Consider the following 16,027-nt stretch of genomic DNA (forward strand, 5'->3'; position numbering starts at 1 on the left):
GTTGTGGATTCATTGGTTTCTTTTTGTTTGTATTTAACCTACTTGGGGCTTGCGGAGCTCTCGATTCTGTGAACTGAGGTCTTTCATCAGTTTTAGAAATTCTTGACCATGGTCTCCTCAAGAATGTCTTCTGCCACTTCTCTCCTCTTTCAAAAACCCCAAGTAAAAATACATCAGACTGACATTATCCCACGGGTGGAAGAGTTCTTTCCTCCCTCTCCCCTTAGTTACATTGCTCTCTCCTTAGTTACATTGGAATGTGCCATTGACAGGGCTCCATATTCACTGATCCTATCTTCTGACATGGGAAGAAGCTCTTAAGCCCATGCATAAGCCCAATCTTCATTTCTAACATTACAGTTTTCATTTGTAGAATTTCCATTTTGTTCCTTGGTAGACCTTCCTTGACTCTGCTAAAAATCCCCATCTGCTCGTACATGTTGCCCACCTTTACCATTAGATCCTCTAGCATTCTTTTCTCCTTAGTTATCTTTATGTGTCTGTCTGATAATTCCACCACATGGATTACCTCTGGGTCTCTCTCTCCTGGCTATTTCCTCTCCTGATATTTGGTCACATTTTCCTGCTTTTTCTTGTGTCTTCTAATTTTTTATTATAACCCAGATATTCTGTACAAAAATACATTCATGACTGAAATAAGTAATATTTCCCTTCTAGAAAGAGACATGACCCTCTGTCAGGCCACTGGAATGGGGTGTGAGTCAGTCTCATCTGTCATTAATCTGGGGCTGGGCTTTGATGCAGCTTTAGCTTGATGTAGTCTCTCACTGGCTTCAAATATTTAAAGGGTGGGACTTGGGACTTTTGCTAGAGCAGGGTCTGGGATCCAAGCCCAGGTAGGATTCCAGAGACCTGCCTGTGCTTCACAACTAAGCCATGGGCTGTCCAAACCATGGGAGTGCTTTATGTGTACACTGTGACAGTTAAGTAAACAGATGGCAGATGGGGTGAGCCAGGTTTCTCACTAGAATAAGAGTAACAGATAAACAAGGGGAGGAATTTAGAATGATCTAAGTGTCAATGGATTTGAGTTGGACATGTCAGTATGAACTCACATTTAGCCTAATATAGATGGAGATGGGTATATATAGAAATATTTATAGATATGTGTAAATATACAAATTAGTACCTCCACATATATTTCCTGGCTCTGTCAGCTGAGAAGGCCTACAAGCACAACACCCCAGTAGCAACAAGCACATCTAACACCTAGATCTTGGTTTCCCCATTCTCAAATAAAAGCAATGAGGGCTCCTGGGAGAAATAGCTGACTGAAGGACTGTGGCAGGAAATATACACATAAACCTGGAGTATCACATAGTGCCGGAAGTAAGAAACACACACACACACACACAAACGTTGAGAGGGTAATGTCAAAGAGACAACTGAAAGAGCTCCCAGTGGTCAAAGGTGGAACAATTTCAACCAAATAAATAAAGTAGTAATTGGACCATAACCTCAAGTCTAAAATAAATATCCATGAGTCCATACTGTTTAAGAAAATGGGGGTGCCTGGGTGGCTCAGTCCTTTAAGCATCTGCTCTTGGCTCCCCACCCCCTCGAGCTCACTCACATTCTCTCTCTCTCAAATAAATAAATAAATCATTAAAAAACTAAAACCACTCCAAAAAATACGTTGATTTTTAAAAACAAAAGCAACTGGGAGCTCTCTCTGCTTTAAGCATGACTGCCAGGTTTTTCATTTGCTAGGGATTCTCTTTGCTTTCCAGTCCCCTGCCTTGCTCTCTGCAGCCCAGGTGACCTCTTCTCAGCCTCTTCCTCCCCAGCCTTCCTGTGAGAGGGCAGCTTCCTACATTGTGGGAAGGCCTGGAATGAATTAGAGGGTTTCTCTTACCTGTCCTGCCCTGTGTTCAGTGCTCCGGAACTGAAAGCATAGAGTTGCAGAGTGTGGGGAAGGGGAGGGGGAAGGTCATCTCCAGCTCTCTCCCTGGCTTCAGGCTTCCATAACTGAAAACCTAGGGCACTCCTGGTGAGTGTCTCTCAGCTCTCCAGGTCTACTCCTTCACCACTGCTCAGTCCTCTGCTTGCTGAGGGTGGTTGCTGGGCCCTTGGGGAGACTTCCGTGTGCCTCAGGTAAGGTCTTGGTCAGCTCCACTTCCTCCGCCCAGGTGTGTGGCTCATCATCCCTGAGTATTCTGTGAAGACCTGTGGGCGAGGCTGGAGGTGGCCTTGCTCTTTGGTGGAGGAGCAACTGTGGCTCCTCAGGGCTCTAGACTGAGCCCGCCTGCATGGGGCCACAACAGGCCAGCCCAAAGTGTGGCAGGTTTCTCCTTTCCCCCATCTGGGGCAGGTTCCTCTTCCTTGGGCCATTCTGAACAGCCATGGGTCTCCTCTCCACGGTGAAGCTTTCATTAATGTCTGGAGTTTGGTTCACTTGGGTTTCCTTATATCTTCTCTGACTGGTGGGTTTTTAAAACTGTGATCCTTACTTGGCTTCTGTTGGTTTTCAGGGTGACCATAACAAAACCTTGTAACTTTGTACATCTAAAGAAGTGGCAGGATTCATTCCCCAATGCTTCTGATGGTTTACCATGCCCCTCACACTCACACCTCCGGGGCATTAAGGTTTCCTTTCAAATATCCTCTCTCTCCAAAGAAGCCTTGCCTGATTACCCTGTCTAAAAGAGTCTTACCAGGGGCATCGGGCTCTCTGCTCATTGGGGAGCCTGCTTCCCCCTGCCTCTGCCTGCTTCTCTGCCTACTTGTGATCTCTCTCTCTGTCAAATAAATAAATAAAATCTTTAAAAATAAAAAAAAAATAAAAGAGTCTCACCAGATCTGGCAAGTCCACAGAGACAGAAAGCAGATTCGTGGTTGCCAGGGCTGGGAAAGGGAGGGAGGAGTAGGGAACGACTGCTTAATGGGTATAGGGCTCCTTTTAGGGTTGATGAAAAAGTTCTGGAACCAGCCAGTGGTGATGTGTACACAGCATCATGGAGGTACCTTATTGCTACTGACCTGCACACATTAAGATGGTTAAAAACTTTATACGTATTTTGCCACAATAAAAAAAAAAATGAATAGATAAATAAATGCTTAAGCAAATGAAAAAAATCTAGCAGTAGTTTCTGGGAAGATGGAAAGATTAAACATACATATTTAATTTCACTCTTTCCTAAAATGCTAATAAGGTATTTTTAAGGCATAAACAAAAGTCTGAAGGCTGGAAAGCAGATGGAACAGTGGTAAATAGTAACAGATCCAGGAAAGCTGAATCTTAAACCAGGAAGGTGGAAAGCCAAAAACCAACCTGACTTAGTCCACAGAATTCTCAAAAGGCACAGGAATTGGTAACAGATGGTACCTCTGGAAACAGGGGTTAGGGGAACATCAAACAGGGCAGGTTGGTTGAAAGTTCTTCAAGACAAAGCCTAATCCTGGGGTGGCCGGGTAGCTCAGTCGGTTAAACATCTGCCTTCAGCTCAGGTCATGGTCCCAGGGTCCTGGGATGAGCCGGCACTTGGTTCCCTTCTCCGCAGGAAGCCTGCTTCTCCCTCTCCCTCTGCAGCTCCCCCAGCTTGTGCACTTTCTCGCTCTCTCAAAAAAATAAATAAAATGTTTTTGTTTTTGTTTTTTTTAAGAGATAGGCTTTGGACACTAAACTTAGGGAATTTTATCAGAAAGAATAGAGACTAAAACAGATGATAATAAGAAAAAAAAATAAAGAAATCAGAGGCCCAATCAAGATAATTTAGTATCCATACAGGAGAGGCTCTAGAGAAGCAAAATGAGGGAGTGAACCAAGAAAGAAGACAACACAGGAGAGAGGAAATAGAAGATCCAACCCAAAGGAAAAGAGAGCCCCTAGAATGAGAGCTGGGCACTATGGGAAAACAGAAGCTATTCTGTAGGGCAGCACTTTGCCCTGAGAGGGACTTCTTCAAGATGATGACAGTAACAGAAAAAAACGATGTGACAGAAAGCAGGAACATTGGGCAACTGATAGAGACTCCTGAGTTCAGCTGGTGATAAGGACACAGAAAATCATATAAACAACTTATGTCCTGTACTGAAAACTCAGGTAACATCAATTTGATATACTACTTGAGAAACCACAGATAAATCCCAAAAAGCAAGGAGAGTCAAGAACAGTCACCTCTGAGGAGGAAGAATGAGGCTGGGGACTGAAAATCCCTGTTTGAAAATCCCTGACAAACTACTTAACTTGCTGAACTGTATAACCTTGAAAAAAGTGTACATAAAAGAACATGGAAGATGAGGAAAGAGTGCGGAACCCACGTCAACAACTAAATCTGACCTCTGGAAGCAAAGAACTCCCACAAAATTGTCCCACAAAGGAAAAAATAACAAGAACAGATGAATTTGGGGGGGGGGGAAGCAAGAAGGAAGTAACATTACTTCCACGCTGTCACAACTCTTGACAAACGCATAGTGTCAAGAGCAGAAATCGTAGGTTTCTGGGTTTCAGCTCCCTACTTTATAAAGCAGGTGTAATAGTATCTCTCACAGGACTATTGGTAGGCTTCAATCAGATAATGAACATGAAGTGCTTACAGTGATGGTAGATATAAATATTATTAACACAGTTAATAATTCACTTTTTTAAATAACTAAAATTCCTTTTTTATATCAAATCAACCAATCCAATTGTCATAATACTGAAGCCTTTACTTGACTGCTTACCTTATCTACTCAAACAGCAAGGGTTCTTCCAATCCTTTCACATAAGTCTCCTGAAAAAGAGGGAGAGACGTTGACTATCCAAGAGAAACAGAAAATTTGTTAATAAAAATACTTATGACACCAAAGAATTGGCTGTACCAGAAAAACTACTCAGGTCACCGTGTTTTATCTTACACGTTCTAGTTCATTGTGATCAATCATTTACTCACCAAGCAAGTCAGCAATAGAATTGAAAACTTTGTACCAACTGTACATTAACTCAGTAATACTGAGACAAGAATTTTTCCATTTCAAAATAGGCAAAGTCTCTAACGTATGCACAGCTGTCTTCTCCAAGTTCAGTGATACTTTGTTATAAAGCTTGGGAAACATTTTTCCAAAGAAACAAACTTATGAAATAAAGCTGAGGCGGGCAGTCACGAAAAACCAATTTACTCCATACATACCTGAAAACCACAGAAAAAGACAGGAAGAAATGTAGCCATGTTAAATGACTTTCAACCACCTCTTTTGTTCTCCCACAGCAAGCAAAAAATAGTTCTTATGTGAGATTAGACACTATGTCACACCTGGTTTCATTCAACTTTGTATCCTTGTAAACATTAATGGTATGTAACACAGTACATGCTTTCTCTCAGGAGCTTAAAATATTTACTTAATGAATGAATAACTAGAATTAAAAGTACTATTTGGACCATATTCTTTCTATGGAGAAATGCATTACAATTTCCAACTGAAGGAACAGCTTCCTTTTTCTTGGCAACAAGACCAGTTTGAACACCAAGAATCATATGGTGTCAGCAGATACTCCATCGGACTTGAAAGCTATTCCTCCTTAGAAATCAGGTTTTGGTCGGAGATCACTTACGCTATTGCTAAGTATGTATATATCACTAAACTGGGTTTTCATGATATACAACTTGACCTCCAAAATTTCCCTGACTTCTTTCCCTTTAAAAACCAGTAACTATGGGGCACCTGGGTGGCTCAGTGGGTTAAGCCTCTGCCTTCGGCTCAGGTCATGATCTCAGGGTCCTGGGGTCCTGCCCACCTGGGGTCCTGCCCACCCAGGTGCCTCCGAAATACAGTATTTTTAACTACAGTCACCATGCTGTACGTTACATCCCTGGAATTAATTTACGTTATAACTGGAAATTTGTACCTTTTGACCACCTTCACACCTTTCCCCTATCCCCCACACCCCTGCTCTGTCAACCACGGATTGGTTCTCTATTTCTGGGACTTCAGGTTTTTTTTTTTTTAGATTCCACATATAAGTGAGATCATACAGTATTTGTCTTTCACTTAGCATAAAGCCTTCAGGTCCCATCCATTTTTTATTTTTGTAGGTAATAATATTTCCTTCTTTTTTATTACTGACTATTCCAGTGTATGTGTGTGTATCACATTTTATTTATCCATTCATCAATTGAGGGACACTCAGGTTGTTTCTGTGTCTTCATTGTAGATAATGCTGCAGTGAATATGGGGATGTGGATAACTCTTTAAGATAATGATTTCATTCCCATCAGATATATACCCAAAAGTGGAACTGCTGGATCATATGTAGTTCTATTTTTAATTTTTTGAGACAGATTTCTGATTTGTATAGTTTCTGTTCTACTTCTAGTTAGTATAGAAGCTTATCGACTGTGAACTTAATACCATGTCCCAGCCCCCCCAAAAAAAAACTTTTATAAGAGTCAGTATTCAGACAAAAAGATCTGATTAAAACCTAGTATTTCTCTAGCTCAGATGCAGCTACCTGTTCTTAGATATTTCAGAAACAAAACAGATATAAAGTTACCCAACATGATAACATAAATTATTTTAGGCACCAAAATAATTGCAAAAATAACTGAAAAGTATGGGCTAAAATTACAGAACTTAGTAAACAACATATTTAGTGTCCACAATGATACTGATTTTCATAGTGTAAAACCTGAGAGAAATTTACCTAAAAACGAACTCCGTTAATTTTTGATTACTCTAAGAAAACAAATCATCTCTATAATGTACCCACACAGGAATAAATACTAATTTATCTTAGAGAGAGAGAGAGAGCGCACTTCAATACTTCAAGCTTTTTGGAATGACTGATCATCTCATTTCTTCTACCAAGCACAGAATTCATATAGATTGTCACTTTAAATGAGATATGGCATCAAAAGCACTTATGTTCCAATTTGGCATCAGAAATTATTCCATAAATGTTATTTCTTTTGAGCACCCTTTCTGCTCTAAAATTCTATACCCTCAATAAAACCAACTTACTTTATTTCTTTATAATGATTTCATTTTATGTAATTGTAGGAAGGCTATATAAATATTTGTTAGAACAAATGTAGGAGGTTGAATAGTTGATAAGGACTACTGACAAAAATGGAAGTCTGGACACAGGTAATAATGTCATCAGCCGAGAAGGCAAAAGCATTTCTGAACTACCTACTACATTAACACAATATCCTTGACATAAAGATTTCTGGGTGAAGTGTTTTTGTGGTATTTTTGAAAAATAGTAGTATATCCAAGAAAATTTAATCATAAGTAATTAAATCTATGTTGAATTTTGTTTCAAGAATGTTTTCTGTTAAAAGAATAATGTTCAGGGCGCCTGGATGGCCCAGTGGGTTAAACCTTTGCCTTCAGCTCAGGTCATGATCTCAGGGTCCTGGGATAGAGCCCCACATCGGGCTCTCTGCTCAGCGGGGAGCCTGCTTCCTCCCTCTCTCTACCTGCTGCTCTGCTTACTTGTGATCTCTCTCTGTCAAATAAATAAATAAAATCTTAAAAAAAAAAACAAAAAAGAGCAAAGTTTGATGTCTCTACATTAGTAACCTATGTAATAAAACATGAAACCCACTAAGGAAAAGCAGAGCAGGAACCTCAATATATCACTTTTAGAGACCAATACTTACATGAAAGTAAACATCATCAACTCCAATCATATTTCAAACTTTTAGAAGGGGGTGGGTAGAGGAACAAGAGGGCATAAAAAATATGACACTATTTCTATGGTGTGGGTTTATATCTTAATATTTTCATCAGAAAAGTAAATAGGCAAATTGAGACTTCCAGCTAGCTTGTCAGAAGGGCTGTCATGAGTACTAATAGTCTCAGGTTGACATTTTTGGGGGGGTTTTTTTGTTGTTGTTGTTGTTTTAAGATTTTATTTATTTATTTGACAGAGATCACAAGTAGGCAGAGAGGTAGGTGTGGGGGGGGTGGGGTGAGCACGGTCCCTGTGGAGCAGAGAGCCAGATGTGGGGCTCAATCCCAGGACCCCAGGATCATGACCTGAGCCGAAGGCAGAGGCCTTAACCCACAGAGCCACCCTGTCGCCCCTCAGGTTAACATTTTAATAAACTTTTCTCTCATTTCTTCCAAGTATCTCAGCATTAAAAACTACAAAACATGATGTTGCTGCTTTGGAAAAAGTCTGGTGTTTCCTCAAAAAGTTAAACATAGAGTTCCCATGTGACCCAGTAATTCCACCCTAGGTAAATACCTGGAAGAACTGAAAACATGTCCACACAAAAACGTTCAGAAATGACCATAGTAGCATCAGGCACAATAGCCAAAAAGGGGAAAAAACTCAAACATCCATCAACCAGTGCATAAATAATATGTGTATATCCATACAATAGGGTATTATTCTGCCTTAAAAAGGAATGAAGTGGGGCGCCTGGGGGGCTCAGTATCTGACTCTTGGTTTCAGCTCAGGTCAGGATCTCAGGGTCAGGAGAATGAGTTCAGCAAAGAGTCTGCTTGTTCCTCTCCAGACCCTCTGCTCCTCCTCATGCGCTCTCGTGCTCTCTCTCTCTCTCTCTCATTCTAAAATAAATAAATAAACAAATAAATAAATAATGTTTTACAAATTAAAAAGTAATGAGTACTGATATGTGCCACAACACAGATAAGCCCTGAAAACATGCGAAGGGAAAGAAACCATTCACACAAGGCAATATACAGTATGATTCCATTTATATGAAGTACTCGGAATAGGCAAATCAACAGACATGTACGCAGAGTAGCGGCTGCCAGGGGCTGGGAGAAAGGAGAAACATCGAGCGACTGTTTAACGGGTACAGAGTTTCCTTTGAGGGTGATGAACAAGGTCTGGAACCAAATAATGGTTGCACAAGATTGTGAACATCCTTACCACCCCTGGAATTTTTTCATTATGTGAATTATAGCTCAATTGACACAAGAAACTTTACATCACAATACAAAGATGTTAACATCCTATCAGAGAAATGTGGATTATTTTGGCATCCCTTTAAAAACCTTATGGTTAATTTCATAAGGGCATTATTAATATTTTAATTATAAACCTTTTTTGAAGATTTTTTTCAATTTTTAAGTGATCTCTATACCCAGCACAGGGTTCAAACCCACAACCCCAAGATCGAGGGTCACACGTTCCACCTACAAAACCAGCCAGGTACCCCTCAAAGTTAAACCTTTTTCTATAATGTCAATGTCATCCTTAAGATTTCCTATTTGTTAGGAATTCTCATAAAACGCTTAGCACCAGCTTTGCAATTCTTAGTCTGCCAGGGTAGGAATCAATTTTATATGATATCTACACAATTCAAGTGAATTTTTAAATGGGTCAAATATTTTATTAAATTTGTCTTACCAATATCCTGCATTCAATTTTAGTATAGGAGAGGAAGGTGTTTTTTGTAATGAACAATATCAGCAGAAGATAAAAAAACTTTTAAACAGCAAAATTTACCTAGTTTGCTTTAGCATTCATAAACCTATCTCTTGACATTATTTTTAATTTTAGTATTTAATAGAGAAATGCAACATTCAAAAAATGCCATATCAAATGCAATTGCAGCCCTGACTCTTGGTTTCCGCTCAGGTCATGGTCTCAGGGTCGTAAGATCAAGGCCCCCCATCGGGCTCTGCACTCAGCATGGAGCCTGCTTGGGCTTTCCTCTCTCCATCTCCCTCTGTCCCTCCCCCTGCTCAAACGTTCACACTCTCTCTAAATAAATAAATACAATCTAAAAAATAAAATGCCACTTCTGCAGAAACTGATTCTAGGTGAGGCCAACTTCAGTCACCTACATAATCATTCACAATCTTCCTGGCTGCTTTTTTTTTTTTTTAATTTATCTTCAGCATAACAGAATTCATTGTTTTTGCACCACACCCAGTGCTCCATGCAGTACGTGCCCTCCTTAACACCCACCACCTGGCCCCCCCAACCTCCCACCCCCTGCCCCTTCAAAACCCTCAGATTGTTTTTCAGAGTCCATACTCTCTCACGGTTCACCTCCCCTTACAATTTCCCTCAACTCCCTTCTCCTCTCCATCTCCCTATGTCCTCCATGTTATTTGTTATGCTCCACAAATAAGTGAAACCATATGATACTTGACTCTCTCTGCTTGACTTATTTCACTCAGCATAATCTCTTCCAGTCCCATCCATGTTGCTACAAAAGTTGGGGATTCATCCTTTCTGATAGAGGCATAATACTCCATAGTGTATATGGACCACATCTTCCTTATCCATTCGTCCGTTGAAGGGCATCTTGGTTCTTTCCACAGTTTGGCGACCGTGGCCATTGCTGCTATAAACATTGGGGTACACATGGCCTTTCTTTTCACTACATCTATATCTTTGGGGTTTAACAGGGTTTGAGTAGAGTAGGCACTCAATATACATAAACTAATTATATAAATTATCAGATTTTTTAAAAAAGATTTTATTTATTTATTTGACAGAGACACAGCGAGAGAAGAAACACATGCAGGGGGAGTGGGAGCAGGAGAAGAAAGGCTTCCCGCCGAGCAGGGAGCCAGATGTGGGGCTCGATCCCAGGACCCTGGAATCATGACCTGAGTCAAGTGCAGGCGCTTAACAACTGAGCACCCAGGTGCCCCTAAATTATCAGATTAAATAAAACTCTCAATTTAGGATAATAAATCTCTTCTGCGCCTGGGCAAACCAAGCACTGGAACCAGATGTTTTATACATATTATTCCTCATTTCAACCTCACAATACTTTACAGAAGGTGAAGTAACCTACCTAAGGTCATAGCATAGTTGTAAAGCCAGAATTCAAACCAAGAGCTGTCAGGGATACACTTGTTTTTGCTGAAACATTCCAAGTGTTGGCTACAGAGGAATGTATATTCAGTTTAACTGGCTTTAACTGGCAAACACTCATTTTCGCTCTTAAAACATGGCTTCTAAGTGTTTAGGGAATGAGAAAGTGCTTTAAAAATACCTGAAGAGAATATTATTGAAGAACAAAGTGAGGCATCTGGGAAAATGTGCAATGCACTGTGTGTCCGCTATGGTGCCTCGTGCTGTGCCTGTGTTTTTTCTTTTCTTTTTTTTTTTTTAATTTAAGATTTTATTTGTTTGTCAGAGAGAAAGAGAGAGCACAAACAGGGGGAGCAGCAGGCAGAGAGAAAAGCAGATTCCCCGCTGAGGAAGGAGCCCAATGTGGGACCTGATCCCAGGACCCAGGGATGATGACCTGAGCCGAAGGCAGACACTTAACCAACTGAGCCACCCAGGAGTCCCTGTGTTGACTACTTTAAATACATGAACACTTTATTGTTACAACAATCCTGAGACACAAATACTGGTACGCTATTTTTTATATAAAAGGAAACTGAAGCTTAAGATTCAAGAAGGTCCAAGTTTACAGAAGTTGCAAAGTACAAAATTGGGATTAGAATCAAATTCAGTCTATCAAGAAGTATTTACTGAGTGCTTACTAGATATCAAGGTCAAGGAGGCACTTAGGATAGAATACTAGAGATCCCACCATATATAACTCAAAACAAACCCATTTTCTTTTTGCTTAAGGAGTAAGTCACTGGGAAATTGCTAAATCTCCACAGATCTTTCCTTTAATAGTTCTGTTTTCAGTAATTACTCATGCTTTGGTTAGATGTGTTAAATATTGCCCCCTAAACTCCAAAGTTGACAGTTAGGAAAACGGAACAAACCTCCAGCAGCAAATATAAAAATAGAAGTTATTTTTGTCATACATGCATGATTTTGAACATACTGCTGGATGTAGAGGACCACTTTGAAAAATAAACTTCACATGTTTTGGAAGATGGACCAAACCCTCTAGCATTCTGTGAAGCTTCTGAAGGTCTGGCAGATTTTAAATGACAACAGTGAAATTTCAAGAAAGAACAGGGTAAGTCAGCACCAGGGCTAGTTTAACATTAATAATAAGTGATCTAATAAAAAGGTCTATGTTTGCCCAGTCAGGTTTTGCTTATTATGTCAGTTGGAAAGCCGGAAGGAAACTGGTTTTAACTCCCATACAGCCTGTATCAGGAAAACATCACTTTATCAGAAATGTAGCTGATGTCAGCATAACACTGAGGCAGTTCAAACTGAAACCGACCTTTCTTTTCCAACTATTTTTGCATTCACTCATGGTATAGAATTGAGACCAATTCACATTTGTCATGAGCTTTCTACGTGTCAGACATTACACACCTTTTCTCATTTGATTCCCACAGCCACTCTGCAAGATATTAACCTTGTCTTTTAGAGGAAAGAACAGAAGTTTTGATAAATGAAGTAACTTTTCTAAGGTCACATAGTCTATAAAGAGGCAGAGCAAGGTTGAAACTCAAAATGGTCAGTTACTCTCATGTCCCATAGCACTAAAAAGCTGTCAGTTTATCTTGTAAAGAAATTTAATTTTTATTTTAAAAAATCATAATAGGGACGCCTGGGTGGCTCAGTTGGTGAAGCAGCTGCCTTCAGCTCAGGTCATGATCCTAAGGTCCTGGGATCAAGTCCCGCATCAGGCTCCTTTCTCAGTGGGGAGCTTGCTTCACTCTCTGCCCCAGCCGGCCACTCTGCCTGCTTGTGCTCTCTCTCTCTGACAAATAAGTAAATAAATCTTTTTTTAAAAATTATAATAATATAAGAGCACAGAAAGCAGAGTAAAATACTGACTTGGATTTTAATCTGTTTTAGTACCTCAAAAGTAGTATAAAGTGATGCTGACCTTTTAAAAAATTCCTAGGAAGGTCATTATAAGAAAATATAAAATGAAGTCAGAATACTAATCTTTCAATAACATTTCAAAATAACAAAAAAATAAATATAGCATTTAATATTATGAACAGAGAACCAAGTTTAAAAAAAAAAAGTTCTATTCTAAAATAATGGTGTTTAAGAGACTGCACCAGTGCAGGCTAGCTCAAGGCAACACTTCCCAGTTAACTCCATGGAAAACTAATCTCTGTAAAAATATTGAAAGACAATGAGTTTCCATTGTTAAACGAGGTTGAGAAACACTGCACTAAACCAGTCTTCTTTCCAGTTACAAATAGTACAATGTAGTGCTTGAAAATCCTCTGGAGCCAGTCTATCTGGGATGGAGTCCTGGCTCTTCCACCTCCTAAGCCATGTTAGTAACTTTGGGCAAGTTATTTTACCAATGTGGACCTCAACTTTCTCATCTGTAAACAAAGGATGTAACTGCAGAAGACAGACCAGTAAAGATGAATACATGTGGGATTGTTAGAACAGAGCCACAAAAATACTAAGTACTCAATAAATGTTAAATTGTTAGTGGTAATATCATTTCCCTGAGCCCTTATTAAGCTGATGAAAGTTGATGTTCATGGTTAATCACAAAGTGGGAAAGGGATATGGTACGCAGCTTCTTCTCAAAATTATATGATGGAACCCACTTTTGCACAGGGCATCAAGAAGACTGGTTAATGTCTTTAAAATGAAAACCAAAATACAAAAAACTATTCTCTGAGAAGTAATAGAGAATTCCATCACTAAAATAAAATCTGTTTAAAAAAACGAAACAAAACAAGGTTAGTGCTTCCCGTTGCTGAACACATCAAGGTGCTGGAAGGGTAACATGTCCAGAGTGGGCATGGAAATACTCCTTCCCTCATACCCTGCCCTACACGGCTCTTCCATTTGGCTATTCCTGAGTTGTATCCTTAATAATAAAGCAGTAATACCTCCTTAGAGATTCTGGCATATGGATTCAGTGCTCAGAACCTATACGTGTACTGAAATGAAATACCATTTTGCTTTCTACTCCATAGCTCACACTGGCTTCAAGCCATCATCTGTCTCATCAAATCAGCCATTCAATTATCCAAAATATTGTGTGTTACCTATTCAGTCATCATCCAGCCTGGAGGCATCTGAATAAGAAAAAAAATGTTTTCCATTATCAAGATATGGCCATCTATGTAAGTCTCATATCCCCTGCGTAGATTTGAAGGTATTCAAATGATGCTTATTGCATTTGGTGTTTTTTCTGCCCAGTTGTGAAATTTACAGTCACTGCAGAAAGTGCCAATTATGTTACCCTATCATTAAGAATTTTTCTAAGCAATATGTATCAGGATCTCCAGAAATGCTTATAGACTTTGATCAAACAAATCCATTTCCAAGAATCTATACTATTGAAATAAATAAAGAATATATGATAAAATTTTATGTAAATGCACATATTGCAACATGGTTTAACATTCTAGAAAATTAGAATACAGTTGACCCCTGAACAAAGTGGGCGTTAGGGACATCAACTCCCACACAATCAAAAAATCTGAGTATAATTTTAACTCCCCAAAGTGACAGCCTACTGTTGAGACAATAACACAGCTGATTAAAATCCACTTTGTGTATTATGTATTACATACTATATTCTTACAATAAGGCTAGAAAAAAGAAAATGTTATAAAGAAAATTCTAAAAACAAGAAAACACACTTACAGTACTATATTGTATTTATTGAAAAAAATCCGCATGTAAGTGGACCCGTGCAGCTAAAACTTGGATTGTTCAAGAGTCAACTGTACTCAAAAAGTCTAATTTTAGGGGAAGGACTAAATACAGAGTGGCACATTAGTTCTATTATGCAGTCATCACAAATGATGTTGTAAAGGTTATGAATAATGCTATGTGAAAAAGCAGGTTACAAATATAGGCTCATAGTATAAGCACAGTTACCTAAAATAAATAAACCAACAAAATACTAAATAATCAAAATATAAGAGAAAAAACTAAATTTAAAAAAAAATGAAAACATCATCTATGGTCGATTTGAGCCACAGGCGACCCTTCTTCCTCTTTTCCTGTATTTTCCAAGTTTTCTTTACTGAGTATGTCTTACTGTTAAATATTTCGTAAAAAAAACAAAAAAATAAAATGCCATATTTTCTCTCCAAAATTTGCATTAACTCTTACTTGCTACCACCTAGCCTTTGAGTTAAAGTTCTAACAGATGACAAAAGAAATGATGTCAGGTGGACTGGCCTAGTGGTTAAAAGGACTGACAAAGTGGCGCCTGGCGCTCAGTTAGCTAAGTGTCTGCCTTTGGCTCAGGTCATGATCCCAGGGTCCTGGGATCAAGTCCTGCACTGGGCTCCCTACTCAGCAGGGAGTCTGCTCCCTCTCCCTCTGCCCTTCCCCTCCACTGGTGTTCTCTCTCACTCACTCTGCTATCTCCCCCCTTCTCTCAAATAAATAAATAAATCTTAAAAAAAAAGATTGAAAATATTATGACGTGATTTCTTTAGAACGTTATCTATTATTTTGTGAGAGGCAGAGACAGTTATATATCCAAGGTTTCTGCTAGCAGAATTGTTCTCAGTTTGCATCGTGAAATCATACACACCAATATTTCTTTTTAAAATTTATTTTATTTTATGCTTTTTTAAATTGAAGTGTAATTAACATACAGTATTATACTAGTTTCAGGTGTACAATATAATGATTCAACAATTCTACCTATCCATTACTCAGTGCTTATCAAGGTAAGTATTCAAGAGCACATACCAGTATTCTTAGGGCTCTGTAAAAATACCATGAGTCATGACTCTAAGTATTCCGTAACCCAAGGAAGTCTGAAAGCCTATTTTATTTTATTTTTTTTAAAGATTTTATTTATTTATTTGACAGAGATCGCAGGTAGGCAGAGAGGCAGGCAGAGAGAGAGGAGGAAGCAGGCTCCCTGCTGAGCAGAGAGCCCAATGTGGGGCTCGATCCCAGAACCCTGGGATCATGACCTGAGCCGAAGGCAGAGGCTTTAACCCACTGAGCCACCCAGGCGCCCTGAAAGCCTATTTTAAATATGCCAAAGATCAATGTAGTAGAACCTCTGGTTTTAAGAAAGGCATTATGGGAGAGGTAAAACTTTGAGGGTATGGTCTTGCAACTTTATAAATTGTCACATTTTCTAATTCCAAAGATAGACATTTAATATGTAGCATTTGGGGTTATAATTTTTAACTCAAATATGATTTAAATATTGCTGCAATAGTATTAAATTTTCAAGTCATCAAGGAGAACATGAATCATTCT

General features: G+C 39.1%; 1 protein-coding gene across 5 annotated transcripts in view; it reads right to left on the reverse strand.

Moving 5' to 3' along the window:
• SHLD2 (shieldin complex subunit 2) overlaps positions 1-16,027 on the reverse strand; it is an 85,344-nt gene that overhangs the window by 51,434 nt on the left and 17,883 nt on the right. For 2 of the 5 annotated variants that reach the window (XM_032838189.1, XM_032838174.1), the window contains exon 1: positions 3,293-3,506. The gene's annotated coding sequence lies outside the window, so the exon portion shown is untranslated. Of the gene's footprint in view, positions 1-1,876; positions 1,899-2,815; positions 2,844-3,292; positions 3,507-4,686; positions 4,737-16,027 lie in introns of those variants that run through there. The other 3 variants (XM_032838182.1, XM_032838199.1, XM_032838218.1) reach the window with 3 other exon arrangements.

Source organism: Lontra canadensis, unplaced genomic scaffold (genome assembly GCF_010015895.1).
Source record: "Lontra canadensis isolate GAN:19392208 unplaced genomic scaffold, GSC_riverotter_1.0 scaffold3, whole genome shotgun sequence".
Lineage (NCBI taxonomy): Eukaryota > Metazoa > Chordata > Mammalia > Carnivora > Mustelidae > Lontra > Lontra canadensis.